An 8094-nucleotide genomic window follows, 5' to 3' on the forward strand; every position below is an offset into this window, starting at 1 on the left:
AATGCCCTCAGCTTTGTTTGTCGAGGAAGCACGTTATTTCTTTTTTCTTTCTGAAGGACAGCTTTGTCAGACATAGTATTAGTTGCTGGCACCTTTTTTCTTTCAGCACTTTGAATGTATTATTTGATTCTGTCCTGACCTGCAAAGTTTCTTTAACTTTTGACTATTTGATTATATTGTGACTTGGTGAGTATCTATTTGGTTTGAACCTCTTTAGGAATCTTTAAGCTTCATGGATTTAGATGTCTAAATCTTTCCCATGATTTAGGCAGTCTTCAGCCATTGTTTAAATAAGCTTTCTTCTCCTTTCTCTACTTTCCTTCTCAAACTCCCATAACCTGACAATGGTTTGCCTAATGGTGTCTTGTTGGCTTTCTTTTCTCTGTCTTTTTTTCTTTTTTCTTTTTTTTTTTTTGAGACAGAGTCATGCTCTGTCACCCAGGCTGGAGTGCAATGTGTGGTCTAGGCTCACTAGGGTTAGGGTTAGGGTTTTAGGGTAAGGGTGAAGGGTTAGGGTTTTAGGGTAAGGGCGAAGGGTTAGGGTTTTAGGGTAAGGGCGAAGGGTTAGGGATTTAGGGTAAGGGCGAAGAGTTAGGGTTTCAGGGTCAGGGCCCAGGGTCAGGGTTTTAGGGTCAGGGCGAAGGGTTAGGGTTTTAGGGTCAGGGCGAAGGGTTAGGGTTTTAGGGTCAGGGCCCAGGGTTGGGGTTTTAGGGTCAGGGCCCAGGGTTAGGGTTTTAGGGTCAGGGCCCAGGGTTAGTGTTTTAGGGTCAGGGCCCAGGGTTAGGGTTTTAGGGTCAGGGCCCAGAGTTAGTAGGGTTTTAGGGTCAGGGCTCAGGGTTAGTAGGGTTTTAGGGTCAGGGCCAAGGGTTAGTAGGGTTAAGGGTCAGGGCCCAGGGTTAGGGTTTTAGGGTCAGGGCCCAGAGTTAGTAGGGTTTTAGGGTCAGGGTTCAGGGTTAGTAGGGTTTTAGGGTCAGGGCCAAGGGTTAGTAGGGTTAAGGGTCAGGGCCCAGGGTTAGGGTTTTAGGGTCAGGGCCCAGGGTTAGGGTTTTAGGGTCAGGGCCCAGGGCCCAGGGTTAGGGTTTTAGGGTCAGGGCCCAGGGCCAAAGGTTAGGGTTTCAGTGTCAGGGCCCGGGGCCCAGGGTTAGGGCTTCAGGGCCAGGGCCCGGGGCCCAGGGTTAGGGCTTCAGGGACAGGGCCGGGAGCCCAGGGTTAGGGCTTCAGGGAAAGGGCCGGGAGCCCAGGGTTAGGGCTTCAGGGTCTGGGCCCGGGGCCCAGGGTTAGGGCTTCAGGGTCAGGGCCCGGGGCCCAGGGTTAGGGCTTCAGGGTCAGGTGCCCGGGGCCCAGGGTTAGGGCTTCAGGGTCAGGGCCCGGGGCCCAGGGTTAGGGCTTCAGGGTCAGGTGCCCGGGGCCCAGGGTTAGGGCTTCAGGACCAGGGCCCGGGGCCCACGGTTAGGGCTTCAGGGTCAGGGCCCGGGGCCCAGGGTTAGGGCTTTAGGGCCAGGGCCCGGGGCCCAGGGTTAGGGCTTTAGGGCCAGGGCCCGGGGCCCTGGGTTAGGGCTTTAGGGCCAGGGCCCGGGGCCCAGGGTTAGGGCTTTAGGGCCAGGGCCCGGGGCCCAGGGTTAGGGCTTTAGGGCCAGGGCCCGGGGCCCAGGGTTAGGGCTTTAGGGTCAGGGCCCGGGGCCCAGGGTTAGGGCTTTAGGGTCAGGGCCGGGGTCCCAGGGTTAGGGCTTTAGGGTCAGGGCCCGGGGCCCACGGTTAGGGTGATTTCCAGGAAGTGACCTCACAACGACTCAAGCTACCACTTACTGTTGATTGTGATGAAATGCCAGCTGAGGCACACGCCTTGGGAGCTAAGTGGTTGCTGCCCTTGACTACTATGAAGACTGGTGTGGGAAGGGTCGCTTTGGATGCACTTGAGCAGGGGTCCCCAACCCCTGAGCCATGGAGCCGTAAGGAGCCACACAGCAGGTGAGTGGTGTCGAGTGAGGGAGTGAGGGAAGCTTCGTCTGTATTTACAGCCACTCCCCTTTGCTCACATTCCCGCCTGAGCTCCACCTTCTCAGATGAGCAGCAGCATTAGATTCTCATAGGAGAACGCACCCTGTTGTGAACCGTGCATGTGAGGGATCTAGGTTGCGCTGTGCTTATGAGAATCTAATACCTATTGATCTGTCACTTTCTCCCATCACGCTCAGGTGGGACCATCCAGTTTCAGGAAAACAAGCTTAACACGCCCACTGATTCTACATTATGGTGAGTTCTATAATTATTTTATTATATATTCCAGTGTAATAATGGAAATGAAGTGCCTAATAAACGTAAATGTGCTTAAATCTTTTGGCCCAGCTCCTACCTCCCGGCAGCCTCGCCAGGCCCAGAACTCTCTCCAGTCAGCCTCTACAGACCAAGCTCATGACTCACAATGGCCTATTTAGGCCCATACCCTACCTCACGGCAGTCTCCGCAGATGAGCCTACTGCCTCACAACAGCCTCCACAGGCACAGCTCCATCGTTACAATGGCCTCTTTAGACCCAGCTCCTGCCTCCCAGCCTTCTCTCCAGGCCCTGAACTTTCTCCGTAAGTTGAGGTAGCTGGGACTGTAGGTATACATGACGATACTTGGCTAATTTTTAAATTGTTTTGCAGACATGGGGTCTCACTTTGTTGGCCAGGCTGGTGTCAAACTAATGGCCTCAAGTGACCCTTCCACCCCTGCCTCCCATCCTCGAGGTATGTGCCACCACAAGGAGCACTTGTTCAATTTTCTAAAGAAAAAATTTCTAAAGTAAGGCTGTGGGATGATGGCAGGAAGATAAAAGAAAAACAGAAGAATAAGTTAAAATGACTTATTCACACATATTCTTTTGACAGCAAGAAGAACTTTTAGTATATACATTCCTTACAAACAAACAAACGGCAGATAAACAATGTTGTATAGGAACTTCAACACACACTGTACAATATTCCCACTTTGCTGACATAAGTTATGGAAATTTCGTGGTTTCCTTGAGTGTCGCTACCAGTATTTTGCTTCCCTGATGATTTTTATGAACTTCCTCATCTGTTAACTTCTCTCCAAAGTATGTCATGTCACGACATACTGCCGCTGCACAAACACGGCCAGTGTCTTCCTATTAAACATGTAGAATGCTTTCCTAAATTCTCTTTTTACTCTCTGTCTTTGTGTTCTGCATTTTCCTTGCTTTTATTGTCAGAAACTCCAGAAAGTCAATCGTACTAATTTATCACGATTTGCTTCATTAATTTATACTATGCTTATATGGAATTTTGCCCAACAGACCTCATTACAATTTGGGCCAGGGCGCAGGGTTAGGGTTGTTTTAGGGTCAGGGCCAGGACCCAGGGTTAGGGTTGTTTTAGGGTCAGGGCCAGGGCCCAGGGTTAGGGTTGTTTTAGGGTCAGGGCCCAGGGTTAGGGTTGTTTTAGGGTCAGGGCCCAGGGTTAGGCTTGTTTTAGGGTCAGGGCCCAGGGTTAGGGTTGTTTTAGGGTCAGGGCCCAGGGTTAGGTTTGTTTTAGGGTCAGGGCCCAGGGTTAGGGTTGTTTTAGGGTCAGGGCCCAGGGTTAGGCTTGTTTTAGGGTCAGGGCCCAGGGTTAGGGTTGTTTTAGGGTCAGGGCCCAGGGTTAGGGTTGTTTTAGGGTCAGGGCCCAGAGTTAGGCTTGTTTTAGGGTCAGGGCCCAGGGTTAGGGTTGTTTTAGGGTCAGGTCCAGGGCCCAGGGTTAGGGTTGTTTTAGGGTAAGGGCCCAGGGTTAGGGTTGTTTTAGAGTCAGGGCCCAGGGTTAGGGTAGTTTTAGGATCAGGGCCCAGGGTTAGGGTTGTTTTAGGGTCGGGGATCAGGGTTAGGGTTGTTTTAGGGTCAGGGCCAGGGCCCAAGGTTAGGGTTGTTTTAGGGTCAGGGCCCAGGGTTAGGCTTGTTTTAGGGTCAGGGCGCAGGGTTAGGGTTGTTTTAGGGTCAGGGCCCAGGGTTAGGCTTGTTTTAGCGTCAGGGCCCATGGTTAGGGTTTTAGGGTCAGGGCCAGTGTCCAGGGTTAGGGTTTTAAGGTCAGGGCCACGGCCCAGGGTTAGGGTTTTAGGCTCTTGGCCAGGGCCCAGGGTTAGGGTTTTAGGCTCAGGGCCAGGATCCAGGGTTAGGGTTTTAGGCTAAGGGCCCAGGGTTAGGGTTTTAGGGTCAGGTCCCAGGGTTAGGGTTTTAGGGTCAGGCCCAGGGTTAGGGTGATTTCAAGGAAGTGACCTCACAATGTCTCAAGCTACCACTTACTGTTGATTGTGAGGAAATGCCAGCTGAGGCACATGCCTTGGGAGCTAAGTGGTTGCTGCCCTTGACTACTATGAAGACTGGTGTGGGAAGGGTCGCTTTGGATGCACTTGAGCAGGGGTCCCCAACCCTTGAGCCATGGAGCCGTAAGGAGCCACACAGCAGGTGAGTGGTGTCGAGTGAGGGAGTGAGGGAAGCTTCGTCTGTATTTACAGCCACTCCCCTTTGCTCACATTCCCGCCTGAGCTCCACCTTCTCAGATGAGCAGCAGCATTAGATTCTCATAGGAGAACGCACCCTGTTGTGAACCGTGCATGTGAGGGATCTAGGTTGCGCTGTGCTTATGAGAATCTAATACCTATTGATCTGTCACTTTCTCCCATCACGCTCAGGTGGGACCATCCAGTTTCAGGAAAACAAGCTTAACACGCCCACTGATTCTACATTATGGTGAGTTCTATAATTATTTTATTATATATTCCAGTGTAATAATGGAAATGAAGTGCCTAATAAACGTAAATGTGCTTAAATCTTTTGGCCCAGCTCCTACCTCCCGGCAGCCTCGCCAGGCCCAGAACTCTCTCCAGTCAGCCTCTACAGACCAAGCTCATGACTCACAATGGCCTATTTAGGCCCATACCCTACCTCACGGCAGTCTCCGCAGATGAGCCTACTGCCTCACAACAGCCTCCACAGGCACAGCTCCATCGTTACAATGGCCTCTTTAGACCCAGCTCCTGCCTCCCAGCCTTCTCTCCAGGCCCTGAACTTTCTCCGTAAGTTGAGGTAGCTGGGACTGTAGGTATACATGACGATACTTGGCTAATTTTTAAATTGTTTTGCAGACATGGGGTCTCACTTTGTTGGCCAGGCTGGTGTCAAACTAATGGCCTCAAGTGACCCTTCCACCCCTGCCTCCCATCCTCGAGGTATGTGCCACCACAAGGAGCACTTGTTCAATTTTCTAAAGAAAAAATTTCTAAAGTAAGGCTGTGGGATGATGGCAGGAAGATAAAAGAAAAACAGAAGAATAAGTTAAAATGACTTATTCACACATATTCTTTTGACAGCAAGAAGAACTTTTAGTATATACATTCCTTACAAACAAACAAACGGTAGATAAACAATGTTGTATAGGAACTTCAACACACACTGTACAATATTCCCACTTTGCTGACATAAGTTATGGAAATTTCGTGGTTTCCTTGAGTGTTGCTACCAGTATTTTGCTTCTCTGATGATTTTTATCAACTTCCTCATCTGTTAACTTCTCTCCAAAGTATGTCATGTCACGACATACTGACACTGCAGGAACACGGCCAGTGTCTTCCTATTAAACATGTAGAGTGCTTTCCTAATTTCTCTTTTTACTCTCTGTCTTTGTGTTCTGCATTTTCCTTACTTTTATTGTCAGAAACTCCAGAAAGTCAATCGTACTAATTTATCACGATTTGCTTCATTAATTTATACTATGCTTATATGGAATTTTGCCCAACAGACCTCATTACAATTTGGGCCAGGGCCCAGTGTCAGGGTTGTTTTAGGGTCAGGGCCAGGGCCCAGGGTTAGGGTTGTTTAAGGGTCAGGGCCAGGGCCCAGGGTTAGGGTTGTTTTAGGGTCAGGGCCAGGGCCCAGGGTTAGGGTTGTTTTAGGGTCAGGGCCAGGGCCCAGGGTTAGGGTTGTTTTAGGGTCAGGGCCAGGGCCCAGGGTTAGGGTTGTTTTAGGGTCAGGGCCAGGGCCCAGGGTTAGGGTTGTTTTAGGGTCAGGGCCCAGGGTTAGGGTTGTTTTAGGGTCAGGGCCCAGGGTTAGGGTTGTTTTAGGGTCAGGGCCCAGGTTTAGGTTTGTTTTAGGGTCAGGGCCCAGGGTTAGGGGTGTTGTAGGGTCAGTTCCCAGGGTTAGGGTTGTTTTAGGGTCAGTTCCCAGGGTTAGGGTTGTTTTAGGGTCAGGGCCCAGGGTTAGGGTTGTTTTAGGGTCAGGGCCCAGGGTTAGGCTTGTTTTAGGGTCAGGGCCCAGGGTTATGCTTGTCTTAGGGTCAGGGCACAGGGTTAGGGTTGTTTTAGGGTCAGGGCCCAGGGATAGGGTTGTTTTAGGGTCAGGGCCCAGGGATAGGGTTGTTTTAGGGTCAGGGCCCAGGGTTAGGGTTGTTTTAGGGTCAGGGCCCAGGGTTAGGGTTGTTTTAGGGTCAGGGCCAGGGCCCAGGGTTAGGGTTGTTTTAGGGTCAAGGCCCAGGGTTAGGGTTGTTTTAGGCTCAGATCCCAGGGTTAGGGTTGTTTTAGGGTCAGGGCCCAGGGTTAGTGTTGTTTTATGGTCAGGGCCCAGGGTTAGGGTTGTTTTAGGGTCAGGGCCCAGGGTTAGGGTTGTTTTAGGGTCAGGGCCCAGGGTTAGGCTTGTTTTAGGGTCAGGTCCCACGGTTAGGGTTTTAGGGTCAGGGCCAGGGCCGAGGATTAGGGTTTTAAGGTCAGGGCCATGGCCCAGGTTTAGGGTTTAGGCTCTTGGCCAGGGCCCAGGGTTAGGATTTTAGGCTCAGGGCCAGGGTCCAGGGTTAGGGTTTTAGGCTCAGGGCCCAGGGTTAGGGTTTTAGGGTCAGGGCCCAGGGTTTAGGTTTTAGGGTCAGGGCCCAGGTTTAGGGTTTTAGGGTCAGGGCCCAGGGTTAGGGTTTTAGGGTCAGGCCCCAGAGTTAGTAGGGTTTTAGGGTCAGGGCCCAGGGTTATTAGGGTTTTAGGGTCAGGGCCCAGTGTTAGTAGGGTTAAGGGTCAGGGCCCAGGGTTAGGGTTTTAGGGTCAGGGCCCAGGGTTAGGGTTTTAGGGGTAGGGCCCAGGGTTAGGGTTTTAGGGTCAGGGCCCAGGGTTAGGTTTGGTTTAGGGTAAGGGCCATGGGCCAGGGTTAGGGTTGTTTTAGGGTCAGGGCCAGGGCCCAGGATTAGGGTTCTTTTAGTGTCAGGGCGACGGCCCAGGGTTAGGGTTGTTTTAGGGTCTGGGCCAGGGCCCAGGGTTAGGGTTGTTTTAGGGTCAGGGCCAGGGCCCAGGCTTAGGGTTGTTTTAGGATCAGGGCCTGGGCCCAGGGTTAGGGTTGTTTTAGGGTCTAGGGCCAGGGCCGAAAGTTAGGGTTGTTTTAGGGTCAGGGCCAGGACCCAGGGTTAGGGTTGTTTTAGGGTCAGGGCCAGGGCCCAGCGTTAGGGTTGTTTTAGGGTCAGGGCCAGGTCCCAGGTTTAGGGTTGTTTTAGGGTCACGGCCAGGGCCCAGGGTTAGGGTTGTTTTAGGGTGAGGTCCAGGGCCCAGGGTTAGGCTTGTTTTAGGGTCAGGGCCAGGGCCCAGGGTTAGGGTTTTAAGGTCAGGGCCATGGCCCAGGTTTAGGGTTTTAGGCTCTTGGCCAGGGCCCAGGGTTAGGATTTTAGGCTCAGGGCCAGGGTCCAGGGTTAGGGTTTTAGGCTCAGAGCCCAGGGTTAGGGTTTTAGGGTCAGGGCCCAAGGTTTAGGTTTTAGGGTCAGGGCCCAGGGTTAGGGTTTTAGGGTCAGGTCCCAGTGTTAGTAGGGTTAAGGGTCAGGGCCCAGGGTTAGGGTTTTAGGGTCAGGGCCCAGGGTTAGGGTTTTAGGGTTAGGGCCCAGGGTAAGGGTTTTAGGGTCAGGGCCCAGGGTTAGGGTTGTTTTAGGGTCAGGGCCATGGGCCAGGGTTAGGGTTGTTTTAGGGTCAGGGCCAGGGCCCAGGGTTAGGGTTGTTTTAGGTTGAGGTCCGGGGCCCTGGGTTAGGCTAGTTTTAGGGTCAGGGCCAGAGCCCAGGGTTAGGGTTGTTCTTGGGTCAGGACCACGGCCCAGGGGTTGG

Source organism: Gorilla gorilla, chromosome 11 (genome assembly GCF_029281585.2).
Source record: "Gorilla gorilla gorilla isolate KB3781 chromosome 11, NHGRI_mGorGor1-v2.1_pri, whole genome shotgun sequence".
Classification (NCBI taxonomy): Eukaryota; Metazoa; Chordata; class Mammalia; order Primates; family Hominidae; genus Gorilla; species Gorilla gorilla.